Raw genomic sequence first — 15,049 nt, forward strand, 5'->3', positions numbered from 1 at the left:
AATTAGCTTACGGGAATTACCAAATATTTAGAAATTCGACAGCCTTACAATTCTGTATTGTCAATCATAATTCGGCATGTCCACTGCTACATTTTCAATCGCACTGTTAACATTATTTTTAGTATAGTTGTACGAGACAATAAACCGTCCGTACAATAACTGTAGATACGAAGGTAGCTGGGTACACTTGTCAGCGTTTTCAGTCTTGGTAGATGTTGTAGAGGATGGTAGTGGAGCTTAAAGCCACGATCAGAGAGGAATTTATTTCCAGATCTGAGCTGACGAAAAGAATTTATTACTGGCAAAACTGAATTTACTACTGAATAAAAACACTTGAAAATATTTCTTGAGACTTTTGGAGACTTGGAGATGGTTTTTCAGGAGAGAGGATTCCTTCTCAGAAGTAGTTGTTGAACTAACTTTGTATGGAATTTGGTTCTCTATTTATAGAACGTTTTCAAATCGAGCCCTCTCGGAGGCGTTCTATCCTCTTTCGTGAGGAGTAAAGTGGTTAGGTATTTTTCCTCTCTGCAATTATCTTGTTGAGAGGAAAGTTATATTTTAATATGATACCTTTAACCAAGTCAGTTCAATCCACCAAAACCATCTCCCGCAGTCCCGTTTATTTATTTTATAAATAATTTTACAAGTTTTCATATTGGGTTTGAAGTTCAATATCTTTGGTTTGAACATTTCCCAAAGGGTAACAAATATAGTTAGATATAATTATTCATGTTATTGTATTAGTATATAATCATTTCTTGATGTTGATATTTATTTCGTAGTTATATCTTGCATCTTTTTCCCGTAAATCCAGTCTGATGATATCACAATTAATCACATTTGAATCAGTTATCAGTGTTTGATAAGGAAGTCAAGGTGATATGCTGGGCTGTGATTGGTTGGAGACGGCGGCCATCATGGAATTCCATCCGGGGAGTAGTGGAGGGGGTCCTACGTAAATACTGAGTAGCTTTCCTAGCCGTGGTCACTTCGTGGGTTGGTGTGTCCGAGGGAGGTGCTGGATGATTATTTTCAGATGTATTTCAGGTTCTGTTATTATATTGCTATGTAATTATCTTGATTAATCACATATAATACATCATTTGATTGAGTTATTTTGATTTAAAGATTTCCAATTGTGTCGGCGACACGGTATCAAGCGGTTTCGGGGTTTGAGTGTTCTTGTGATTTTGGCAATTGACGAGGACTCCCCGGTCGTGGTACCGCCCGGCGCTCGCCAAATTGCGCATCGCACTAAGACCGGGACCGTGTGCCTTACGGTCCCCGCACCACAGCCCCGCCCCGAGGACCCAAGGACCCGGAGACCATCCACCACCACGGCTCCCACGACGCCCGACGCCACCGAGATGACGGAGCCCGTAGCAGGCCCCTCTTGGGCAGCAGGACCCAGTCCTGCCCCCACGCGCCCCCCGATAGGCCCAGCGTCGGCCTACGTGGCGCCCCCGAGACCGCAGCAGCCGATGGAGACGGCTGCCCCCCAGGATGGAGGCTGGACGAGGCCGTCCAACCCCGTGAAGAGGCCCATGTCCCCACGGGGACCACAACCGCTCCAGTGTGGCAACCGTTTTGAAGAGTTGCCCGAGGTAAGCGAAGGCGCTGGCGCGCCGCGTATAAAGCGTGCCAATACTAATACATCTTTCTCTCCCGCAGGCACCGGCAGGAGAGACCGCGTTCCCCCGGTTGTGATGACCCTGGGGAACATGACGCACGCGCAGATCACAGCTGCGGTGCAAGGACATCTGGGAGCTGGTAAGCTCTTCACTTTCAGATACAACAGGGGCGGCACGGCTAACATCTTCGTGCGCACGATGGAGGACCACCGCGCCCTTACCAACGGGCTGCGAGCGGAGGCTCGCGGCTTCCACACGTTCACGGCCGAAGCGGAAAAGATGAAAAAGGCCGTCATCAAGGGCCTGCCGCTCGTCGAAGTGGAAGAAATAAAGGCAGATCTGGAATCGCAGGGATTCCCAGCTGTGAAGGTGGTCAAGATGACCGCCTCAATTGAGTATCCCCTATACTTAGCACACTTCAATAAGGAAGTCAACATGGGACAGCTGCGCGCGGCCGTCAAATACCTGTGCCACTGCCGCATTCGCCTCCAGAAGCACAGGAGCAACCATTTACAGCACGGCACCCAGTGCTACAGGTGCCAAGACTTCGGGCATGGGTCCCGAAACTGCTCGCACGCAGCAAGGTGCGTAAAATGCTTACTGGAGCATGCTTCGGCAGAATGCCCCAAGAAGACAAGAGATGAGCCCGCCGCATGCTGCAACTGCTCAGGCCCGCATCCCGCCAACTACAGAGGCTGCCCCAAGCGGGTAGCGTACGTTGCCTCCATACAGCAGCGACCTGCCAGAAGGGCCCAACGCCCACCGGCAGAACAGAACCCGAGCAGGCCACCTCCTCAGCCGAGGACGGATGGACGCACATGGGCCAACGTAGCCGGAGGCACCGCCCCCGCCCAACAGCAGCGCGAGCCCGTGCCGCCCCCACAGCCCCGACCCCAGCCCCGCCCACAGCAGGAGCACGTGCGCGCGCCCGACTCCTCAGAGGACAACCTGGATTTGATGGCCCTGCTCCAAGGACTCCTGAGGATGCGATCACAGCTCGCCCGCTGCACAACAACAGCAGACAAGCTCGTCATCCTGATAGAGCTCCTAGACACCCTCGATGCCTAATACCGAGACGGTGAAAGTCCTCGTATGGAACGCATTTAGCGTGCGCAACAAGACAGACGAACTGCTCGCTTTGGCAAACGAATTACACACCGACATTATTCTCCTATCAGAATCTCACTTGAATCCAAGCGTACCGCTGAGAGTGCAAGGTTTCGAGATTTATCGTGACGATCGACAAGGAAGATCAGGCGGAGGAACCGCAATATTCGTTCGACAATCTATGACGTCCACAAGAATACCTACTCCGAAGTTGAAGCACGCTGAAGCCACGATTATCGAAGTCACCATAGAGGGTAGAGCGCATACCATCATCTCCGTATACTGCACCCATAGTAACCTAGTGAGAGAAGATCTCAATAAATTGCTCAATCTGGGACCAATTGTTGTGATGGGAGGCGATTTGAACGCCAAACACAACTACTGGAATAACTACAGAGGTAATGCGAACGGAAATACGCTCTTTACACACATGCAGACAAATACCTATTCGATAATGGCGCCCGACAGACCTACGTACTACTCGCGACTATCTAGATATCCGAGTACATTGGATATAGTACTCGAGAAAAATGTTAAGACAATATCTCCACTGCGCACATTAGACGAACTGTCTTCGGACCACCTGCCCGTGAGCTTTACTATAGGCGGCACAACTTCAAGGACCCCCAGAAAACAGCGCAATTATAAGGATGCAGACTGGGAAGGATTTAAAAAGGAAGTCAACGAACGAATTCATCTCACTTCGGGAACTCTGCGCTCGCCACAAGAAATCGACGCAGCTACAAGCACTCTCACAGAGATTCTTCAAACAGCACAAGATACACACATTCCTCTCAAAGAAGTACACTCATACACGATCAAGCTTCCCGAACACGTTTTATCGCTCATCAAGGACAAAAATCGCCTGCGACGCATGTACCACCGCACGCGTGACGAATACTTCAAGACAGCGTACAACTGCTTGCAGAGGGAAATCAAGACCGAAATCGCAGAACTCAAGCGCGAACTTTGGGACAAAAAAGTTGCGTCGCTCACGCCGAAGGATAATTCCCTATGGAAAATGGCGAGCGCGCTGAGACATAAAGATTACACAATTCCCCCGCTACAGAAATTGAACGGCCCCGGGACGGCGCTTTCGCTACAAGAAAAAGCTGAAACACTCGCCGACGGGTTCGAGAGAGCTTACGCCGCTACAGACGGCCTTTCCGACCCGGCTACGGACCAGATCGTAGCTGACTCTCTACGAGATTTGAACGAAGCGGAGCAGACAAACGCTGAAGATATTCATTTCACAACGCCGAGCGAGATTGCGGTCACAATCAAGCGACTCAGAACGAACAAGGCGCCGGGAAGCGATCAAATACACAACATTCTACTCAAACATCTTCCTCAAAAAGCCATCATCTACACAACAAAATTGTTCAATGCCTGCCTCATGACCGGGCATTTCCCTCAGATTTGGAAATCGGCGACCGTGCTGCCTTTCGCAAAGCCGAATAAAGATAGAACGCAACCGACAAGTTACCGGCCGATTAGCCTATTATCTACGCTGAGCAAGGTATTTGAACAAATTATACTCAACAGGCTTGTACCACACCACGACGACAACAAGACTTTGCCAGACGAGCAGTTCGGCTTCAGAAAGAGGCACTCCACGACCCATCAACTCACCAGAGTAGCGGAATTTATCGCAAGAAAATTTAACGAACATCGCTTCACCGCCGCTGCGCTCATCGACCTAGAGAAGGCATTCGACACCGTATGGATAGACGGGCTCGTGCATAAGCTGCACCGCACTAACACGCCCATATACCTAACGAGACTGATACAGGAATACCTAAAGAATAGATCGTTCAGAGTGTTCATAAGGAACGTGCTATCTTCAATGCGTGAGATTCCAAAAGGCGTGCCGCAAGGATGTTTACTCGGACCATTTCTCTTCATTCTATTCACCTACGACATCCCCCGAGACGAGAGGTGCAATCTGTCTATCTACGCAGATGACGTCAAACTATACGTTTCTTCGCTGAAAGCGAACATGGCCGCGATTTACCTACAGAGGGCGCTCGACGCGCTCGTAGAGTATTACAAGAAATGGCGCCTGAAACTGAACGAGGCGAAAACCGAAACCATCATGTTTACGAGAAAACGTATAAATAGAACACCTGACTTCAACATCGAAATGGGAGGACACAGCATTGAATGGAAGGATGAAGTAACATATCTCGGCCTGACCATGGACTCCCGCCTCAACTGGAAATCTCACCAAGCAAAAATGCACGCGCGCACGCGACAAGCGATCGGCATGATGAAGCCAATTTTCAATAGACGGAGTCCGCTACTTCCCAAAACCAAACTCCTCATCTACTACTCGCTCATTCGTCCGGTACTCTCTTATGCGATTCCCGTATGGAGCAGCATCTCACACACAGACCACAAGAATCTACAGACACTTCAAAATCTCTGCATTAAAATCACATACAACACGAGATTCAAAACAAACCTGAAGAGATTACACGAACGAGAACAAATTCCAACTCTATTCGAATTTACACACAGACTGACTGAACGCTTTTACAAATCACTCACACTTAGTAAAAATCAACTTATACGAGACATAGGACAATACAATGCTCCGAGCGACTTGACATTCAGATACACACATAGACTACCGAAACACATCCTCATGGACCATGACCACATATGGCACATACCAGAATTAGACGCGGACGAATAGCGAGCAGTAGGTATTTCCTGAACTCCCGACTCCCTTCCTAAATATATAATGTTTATATATCTATTTATATATTTATATAATATTTTATAATTTGTATGTATATGTATGTTTATTTTCTATCTTCCCATAAGTATATATTAACATAAAAACAGACACACACACACACATCTCAAAATGCAGGACATCATATACCGATGTTACTGAAGGCCGCATACGTTTCAAGTTGACGTTCGGCCGCTCCTTCCTGGGTAAGGTTTTCTGCGATTTTCCTTACTCCCAACGGCAAATGCGGAAGGATTCCAACAATAGGGCGCAGCCAAAATTTCCCTCCCATTCCTAACACAACACAAACAGACACGTATGTAGTATATGGCCGCTGTAGGTCGCCGCTGGTGCTGATGCTGGATGATAATACATGCAATTTAAGTAGGGTTTTTAGGTAACAAATTTTTTCCCTACCGAGAAAATACAAGGCCTCTAAGTCTATAAAAGCCAGGTAATATTTAAATAAACCCATATGAGGTAAAAATTGTGAGGCGCATATGACGCCGTTCTATTTGTATAAAGAACATTAACTTTAAATTCAGTAAATTTAAATGATTCACCACTTCATGGAATATAAGAATCTAGAAAATCAAAAAAAAAAAAAAAAATTTTGGCAATTGTGTCGGCGACACGGTATCAAGCGGTTTCGGGGTTTGAGTGTTTGTGATTTTTGCGTAAATATGAATTCTCTTGAAAAATTCTGGATGTCTGGATACGTATGATACAATAGTGAAGGTTGTGTTTTAAACCTTTTGAGAGTAATGTAATCTCTTTTGGGGTAAACTGTACAGAAGACAGATTTTGTACCCGATCATAAAATGTATATTGTGAAGCTGGTGGTTGGCTATCATTAGTTTTAGAATTACAGAGATTTTTTAGTTTTTTTTCCAGGATTAAACGTTTTTTGAATGATTCTATTGAAACATAATTCCTAATTTTATCGTCAAAGAGATCCCATTCAACTGGGTGGAGATTATGCACTAATTCAATATGTAAAATTTTGACTTTTAATTTAAAGTTATTTCTTTGTTTATATGCATTAATTAAATCTTCTTTAAACCACGCCATTTTAGCTTTATGAATTGAAGAGGACACTGGTAAATTATTTTCAAAACTTGAAGTCAAATAATTGGGGAACACTTTCATTTCCACCAAAGTTGATGTTCTCTCTCCCTCTTCCAGCTTAACTATAAGTACCCATACACCTCTGTAATTAATTTAATATGTTTTTATTAACCCTGATGAAGGTTCGGGTTGAACTGAAACCGGTTGGTTATAAATATATACAATAAAGTGGTATTCAAACAAAGTTATTTTATTTTAATTATTATAATTATGTATACCCACAAAGTGTTGCTACAAGTGAAAAATTTTATTCCTTTCTCTGGGTTTTGCAACAATGCCTTAAAAGTGTGTCTGAAACACCAGGTCATGATACAAAACTCATGGGGCGCACCAAAAAGCCTCGCGAGCTGCAGGTTCCCCACCCCTGAATTAATCATAAGCAATGTTTATATTCTATCATCATTGCATATAAGTGTAGGGATACAAAAGTCATTTTGTTTACCTTCACTTAATTTTGTTCCAATTAGCTTGAAATTATCGTCAAAATTCTCTAGATGGTTTAACAAGGACTTCATAAACCTAGTAATAGAACAGAAAAAAGCTCATAAAATTTTAATAGAAAGTAAATATCCTTTTCAGCAAGTAACGAAAAGATTGTCAAATATTTATTATGTTAAGAATGTTGAATTTTCAATAGCTACCCTGAAACCATGCGCCACAAAGAAAGAAATTGACAAATTGTTCGCAGACTTTTTTAAGGATGTGTATGAAGCGGATATCTCTGACGAACACATTTCAAATTTAAAACTATCTCAGATTCACATTGAGATAGACATCACAGTGTGTATTAAACTACTGGAACCTAAATCTTGCCCAGAGCCATATAAAACTCCCCCCATATTGACGGCCGGCATAGTCCAGTGGTAACGCATTGGACTGCCATTCCGAAGGTCGCGGGTTCGAACCCGGCGTGCGCAAATAAATTTTATTTGATTAATTTGTGTTATTTCACAATTAATTAATTAAAATAATATATAGTATATTTGCGGCACGTTCCAGAGTGGAAGATACTACGAGTATCGCCCTGGTGTAAGACCACCATTCAGAATTGAAACGTTGCTCCAAATGGCTTTAGCCGTGTTTAGTGACTAGATCTGAATAGCCAGGTAGTTCCCCACCTTCCTCTTTCCCTTCCCCACTTACCTTCAGCCTCACAACATCCCCCAATCGGGGATGCCATAGTCTCACTGGCTCCAGACGGGAGCAGTTGGGACTCTTGTGAGGTATTCACTATAAACATAAATAAATAATAATAATAATATTCCTTAACTCTGCAGATATTGTCTCTAATCCATTATATCTACTCTTTAATCAATCACTTTCAACATGTAGGTTCATGCATATATGGAAAACAGCTAACTTACTTCCAACTTCGTTGATAATAATAACAAAGAACGGCTTCTTCGTCAGAATTTTTTTAAGGATGGAAACGGTTTACATATAGTTCTCGTAAGCACTTAGGCCATAGGTCCATCTCCCATTTTATGCCAATCCTTGAAGAAACAACCCAGTCCCTTTAATAAAGTGCACCAGGGTTGTTATTGAGTATGTGGCTATGTCTCCCCAGGTATCTGAGCCTAGTTTCCACCAGGGCAGGACATTGGCACCATGGGCGAATTGGAGTATCTTCATCCTCTTCACATTTCCTGCATCTATTGGTGTTTTCCACTCCCAATATCTGCATGTGTCTCCTGAGATGGCAGTGTCCCGTTAAAAGTCCTACCAGTTCCCTAAGAGAGTTTCTGTCCAAATCGAGTAGTTTCTTGGTTCGTCTAGGGTCTGGTCCTTTTATGAGTACTTTGGGTGTCTCATTCCAAGTGACCTCTTCCATTCTTTGCAGTGCTGGGATTTGACCCACCTATCAATATGTTCATCATAATTTGATTCTGGAGACATATTTGACCGCAATACATTGGGGAGGCCCGACCACTATCCCAACAACGGTATAAGGAAACTGATTGTTTATCTCTTACGTCGTACACGTCAACACTCTTTATTTTAATAAAACGAAGCTACGTTTAATTATAATGAAAGACTGTAGACCCTCCAGTGTTCCTGCGTATAGCCCTCTTAGTACAAATACACATTAACATTCTACAACAAATATACAGTGCATTAAAAAATATTCATTTTCAACTAATTTTTCCTCACTATTGTCGGATCTAAGAAACAAAAGTAAAAAGTTTATAATTAAATTTATATGCACATTTTGAAAATGATAAGAAGATAGCTAGGAAAGTTTAACTCAATACCACCAGACTGTCCCCTCGTGAATATGCGTTGTAAACAGTGGCGGCTCGTTACTTTTAGGTCTAATAGAGTGCTAATATTACAAAAAATGGCATTATTGATGAAAATATATTTATTTATTTAAAATTTAATAATATGTGTATAGTGGGAAAGGTAAGGTTAATTTTTTAGTAACTACCATTAAGTCAAAAATGAGTGCCAAACTTGACTCTAAAATCGTAACAAATAGAATTTTTTAATGGCCCATATTTTATAATTTGAAACATATATAAATAAATTAGCACATATCCATACTGAATATTTACGATGCAATAAATTTAAAAAAACATCTCAGTTTGGTTGGGTAATTTGGCTCAAATCCAAATTTAAGTTTTGAATGAAAAGGGCCGCACAACCGTTCTCCTTAAACAAGCTTAGGTAATTAGTGAAATCGTACACTTGAAATGGGCGGTGAGAGAAGCTCGTTTTTTATTCGAAACCAGTTTGCAACAGGCAGTTGCCTGTAAGTTTCAGTTAAATTTTCGCGTTTCCGCGTTATTTATAAGCTAAGAAAATGACAAAAAGGTAATTTTTTTAAGAATAAGAAATAAATTAGTCTATAATGGTAGGGTAACATCTTAATTTAAATAACTTTATAATAGTATAGTAGCATCTCATTTAAATTACTGCTCTAGTGAACACGACGTTTTTTTTCCTGTATGTGTATGTAAATGCCTTGATAAACTTGATTTGAATGAACACGAGAAGTCACAATGGGAGCATGAATAACGTTTTTCTCCAGTATGGGTGCGTAAGTGACTAGCAAAATTTGATTTGTCTGAACAGGAGTAGTTACAATGGGAACATGAGTGAGGTTTTTCTCCAGTATGGGTGAATAAGTGTCTTTTTAAACTTGATTTGAGTAAACAGGAGTAGTTACAATAGGAACATGAATGCGGTTTATTTCCAGTATGGGCGTCTAAGTGCCTATTTAAATCAGATTTCCATGAACTAGAGAAATTACAATAAGAACACGAAAAAGGTTTTTCTCCAGTATGTGTGCGTAAATGCATTGGTAAATATGATTTTTTTGAACAGGAGTAGTTACAATGGTCACATGAAAAAGGTTTTTCTCCAGTATGCGTACGCACGTGACTTTTGATATTACCTTTTTGAGAACACGAGTAATTGCAATACGAACATGAAAAGGGTTTTTCTCCAGTATGGGTAAGCATGTGAAGTTTCAAATTTCCCTTACGAGAACTTGAAAAGTTACAATCAGAACATGAAAAAGGTTTTTCTCCAGTATGGGTAAGAATGTGCTTATTTAAAGTTCCCTTATGAGAAGATGAGTAACTGCAATATGAACATGAAAATGGTTTTTCTCCTGTGTGAGTGCGTACATGAATTGTTAACGCAGAATTGCATGAGCAGGAGTAGTTACATTGGGAACATGAAAATTGTTTTTCTCCATGATGCGTCTTCAGGTCCGTTAGCATGTCTGAAAAAGATTGCGTATAAAGCTCAATAAGTATGTATGTAAATGAAAACTAATAAAATCATACAAAAAATCGGTTTTACCTGAAGCAGTCTCTGTAACACGTCCAGAGTGCTCTAAGCATTCCTTTTTAACATCTGTCAGCTCTATGTCTATTTCCATATAAGGGATCCCCCCTCCATCTTCTCGGGGTGCTGCTCCTGCCTTGGTGGCTACAGAATCCACATTAATACCACCTGAAATAACCAAACAAGAATAGATTGATGTGTTAAGACATTTTAAATTCGTCGTCGGTGCTATTTTTATGATTATGTGAATTCATGGTTGGATCATATTAAATACTTACAGTATTTTAGTGGGTACGAATTCCCATTGTATAATATATATAAGATCTTTAAACTTTAAGCCCCTGTGGGAGAAATTATTTTTGTTAAGAACTTAAAAGCAAAAAAGATACATTTAAAGATACCACTGAAAAATCAACAAGGGAATTATAACTAACTAACCATTCCGCAGGAGTCGGCACAAAGGATTGACTGCCACATAACTATGTCTCAGCGAACTAATAATTTAAAACTGCTGTTGATATTATCAAACTGTGGTGAAAAAACCTAAAGGAAATCTATTTATATTATGATTTCTATAAAGATTACTTACAAAATACTTGGAACTTATTGTTTTTATTTTTAAAATGTTCTACGTCCAGATTCTTCTACAAAAACTTCAGAACTTGGCACTCCTAAAATGTTTCATCTGTACAGGGAGTACTGAAACCAATGTCAAGCTAATAGAAATATCAAAAAACGGATTCTAACGAAATATTTTCTGTAGATTTTAATTTATCCGTCCATAAACCAAATAATGATAGTGAGACTAATCCCTCTCAAGCAGTTAAAATAGAAACGTGTGTAATAAGCAAGTTCATCAGATTTTAATGGAATCATCTTATCAACGTAAAGCAATGGATCTTTTAAAAAAGATATTTTATCTTAAAGAGTACAATAATATTGAATAAGTTCACATGTTTAGTGATTGGTGTAGCGGCCAAAATGGGAATACTTATATGGCAGTCATGATCCTGCATTTTTCTTAAACGCAAGAAACGAGCCAGAGCCTTGTTTAAACCATTCATTCTTAGAATCCAGTCCGGGGAATGATATTATTCATGCAGATATTGAGAAGATGTGGCAGCCCTGCTGCAGACTCGTAGCTCTGAGGCAACCCTGCGGACTAGCAATTTCGTGAAGACGCGTCATCATCAAACTATACAGCCTAGAATAGTATATAATAGCCTAGTGTAGAATAACCTATATTTCAAGTGCTTCAAAGTTCAAAGTAATATCCATAAATAATAATAAACAAATAAATTTCAAATAGACAAATCTCCAGTAAACCGCTCTGTTCTTCCCAGAAATCACCCAATAACTCGTTATCCTTTGGTCGCCACCCACTCCAACACCTAAATATGTATACGTATCTGTCAGTATTGTGTATATTTAGTTTTTATCTTACTGTTCTCCTGATGAAAGAAGGGTTCTTCCGAAACCGTTTTTTTTTTATATTTAAAGCAGTTTGTTAGCATTGTCTAATCGAATTAAAGTGGTCTAAAACAATTTCATATGTTTATATCCATATTTAATATTGTTTCGTTCAATTTAAAAGTTACCACTTAACCTGATTTTTGTTTTTGTCACGAAATATCTTTGTAATATTAAAATAATTTTTAATACGCTAAACCTAAAGCCGAAAATACGAGTATTTATTGGGTGGGTTATTAATTTAACCAATTTAATTGTTTCTCGAAAATAAAACATTTACCCACCCATATATTTTAATTTTCCGTTCACAATCCAAATTTCAATTGATATTGAAACTTTCAGTTTTATTTAATTCAATAAATTCGAAAACAAAATATTCACCGTTCAAAATTTTAAAAATGAAAACATATTAAGCTGATCAGAAGAAAATTTTATCTCTGAAGATTTTCGTTTACTTCCAGAAATTTTAAACTTTTCGAAACACGAAACACATAGAACTAGATTTTTCCAATGAACGATAATTTTGTCATTGAACTGCATCGAGCAACATACCTTTTTTGGAATAGAGAACGTGAGATGATTCATTTAGGTGATAAAATATGGTGGGGAACAGCTTAGGGAAATTAGAAACGTCAGTTTCCTGTTAAATAAAGCAATAATATAAAGGAAAATCAAGAGTACCGATGGACGACAGGAGGGGAAATAGAAAACAAGCAGCTGTCCTAACTGCGTCCATCAGAAACATCTTTGTTATAAACGCAACGCAACTTACTGATTGGCTGAATACTCTCGACATACTGCAAACATTCCTTCTTCACATCTTGAAGGTTGATTTTTATATCCGTATACTCCATTTCACATTCGCCTTCTTCCTGCGACCATGGTTCACTCTTTATGGAAACACTCTCTGTGTTGGGAAGATCCATGGCACTGCTGTGATAGCGTCTTGTTTTGTGATGGTAATTGTTCTCAGCTGAAAATAAACAAGATCTTTAAGAAAATCTCTCTACACAAACATATACAACCGGACCGATAATTATATTCAGAATGCTTTTTTAGCAGTTTTTATAACTGCCTTAATTATTTAATATTTATAAATATACTTTTCTTAATATTTAATTTAATTAAACGTAATTTAAATACATTTTTGTTAATTTTATTTACATACATCATTTTACAACACCAAATTGTAAAACGGGGGCTTTCGCACGGGTAAAGCACTCAGTGAGGCTCACATTCCCAAATTTAATAATATAAAAATATACTTATAATGTGTCAATAAATAGATAAATAAAAATAAATATAATCTTCAGATTAATATAAAATCTAGTCGACTCAAAACATAAAACGGATATCGTAAAAGCATGTTATGTAAAAAAAATATATATATATTAACTACAAACCATCAATTAGGTCTAATGAAACCATAAATTAAGAGATTAATAAATTATTTTACAGATAGAAGACTCATTTCCGAATTGAATTTCATATTCGTTTATGAATAAAAGAAACGAGGTTACATTGTTTGAACCATTATATATTTTAATAAACGCCGCCGACGAAACGTCACTAGAAATGAAGAAGCTCTGCAATAATAAAAAAACTTTGCTTTAAATGTGTTGGTTATAGAATTAATCTTATAAGTGACGTAAATTTAATACCATTATTGTCTTGTTCATACAAAATTACTATAAGATGTGGTAAAAATAATTACTAGCGACAAGAAAACACGCGAGACGGAGACGCCAAATTTTCAATGACTGACGTTCATTTTTGGCATAGGCACAAGAGATGGACGATATTTCTGTCTTTGTTACATGGAACCCTACCTCTGCTGTCACTGGAACCACCTATATTATTTCCATGGGTACCGGAAATTTTTTGAACTGGTTAATTTTGGAATATTTCTTTTATCGAATAATGAAAAAAAAATATGAAAAATTGTTTTTAAAAGCAACAAAATGTTTTAATTTTACAGAAAACAGTAACTTGTCTTGAGAATTCTGTTTTATTTTCCACTAACCTCTCGACTATATGCATGGACCTAATAATGGATCGTTAGGTTCATGCATAAATAAACTAATCACTAGATTGATAACTTCAGCCGTAGGAAGAAATTTTGTCCACAGATGACGTTTCACAAGATTTGAGTCATAAACAAACCACTCAGCAAAGTAGAGGAAACAATAAAAAAGCGCGGCCATAGACAATATTATCTCCCTAGGTAAGCACCTAGGGAAGATCATATTGTGTTATTCATCAGCCTAAAATATTATTTTAAAAATAAATGTTAGAAATGTTAACAGATTTTCTCAGGACGACAAAGTTCCAACTCACAAAGTGCGGTTCTGCGAAAATGAACTATAAGGTATCTTTCCTTACGGCACATTTTCCCAGGACGGCGCTTTGTAAGTGAAAATCAGTCGTCCCGAGGCCGTCGTAAAAATAGCTTGAAATTTCTTGAAATTTGAATTCCTCAACTTTAAAAGGAAAAACATTTTCAAACAATGATTGTGCTTTTCTACGACAGTATTTAATGTGAGGATTTCTGTGTTTATCAGAAAAATGAAAAACTTTGTTACATGTTGTGAAGTATTTTTATTTTATTTCACTAAGATAACAGAAACACGAAACACAAATAAATTTATAAGCACAAAACACATTTTAAATATATGCCAAGACTGCGAATGAATCCTTTTCTGGTTTAAATATTCATTTGGGTCGCTAATATTGTTTTAAATTTATAAAAATTTCAATTTGAGGTTGTCATAAAGTTAATCCAAAAATAATATAGATAACACAGAAACAGGAAATGCTAGGATATATAAGCACAAAACATATACAAAATATGTACCCAAGACAATAAAGAACACAGAACAAGAAATACAAGAATATTTAAGAACAACATACATTTTAAAGGAGATGTCGAAAGACATTCATTAGGACGTTGAGTAAGTAATAAAAAATAAATATACCATAATTATGACAATTAAAATAATTAAGAGAACCATTTCTTTCTATATTTTGAATATTTTAAATGATGTAGGATGGCCACTATCCTCATCGAGTCTGGTCCATTATACGGTCTTGTGTCTTTACCACATATTTTTTTATTGATATCTGCACACCAAGAATTACCGATGACAGTGAATTTAATAATTGCATCGACCAATTT

Source organism: Hesperophylax consimilis, chromosome 19 (assembly GCF_061612785.1).
Source record: "Hesperophylax consimilis isolate HC1 chromosome 19, BYU_Hcon_1.0, whole genome shotgun sequence".
Taxonomy (NCBI): domain Eukaryota; kingdom Metazoa; phylum Arthropoda; class Insecta; order Trichoptera; family Limnephilidae; genus Hesperophylax; species Hesperophylax consimilis.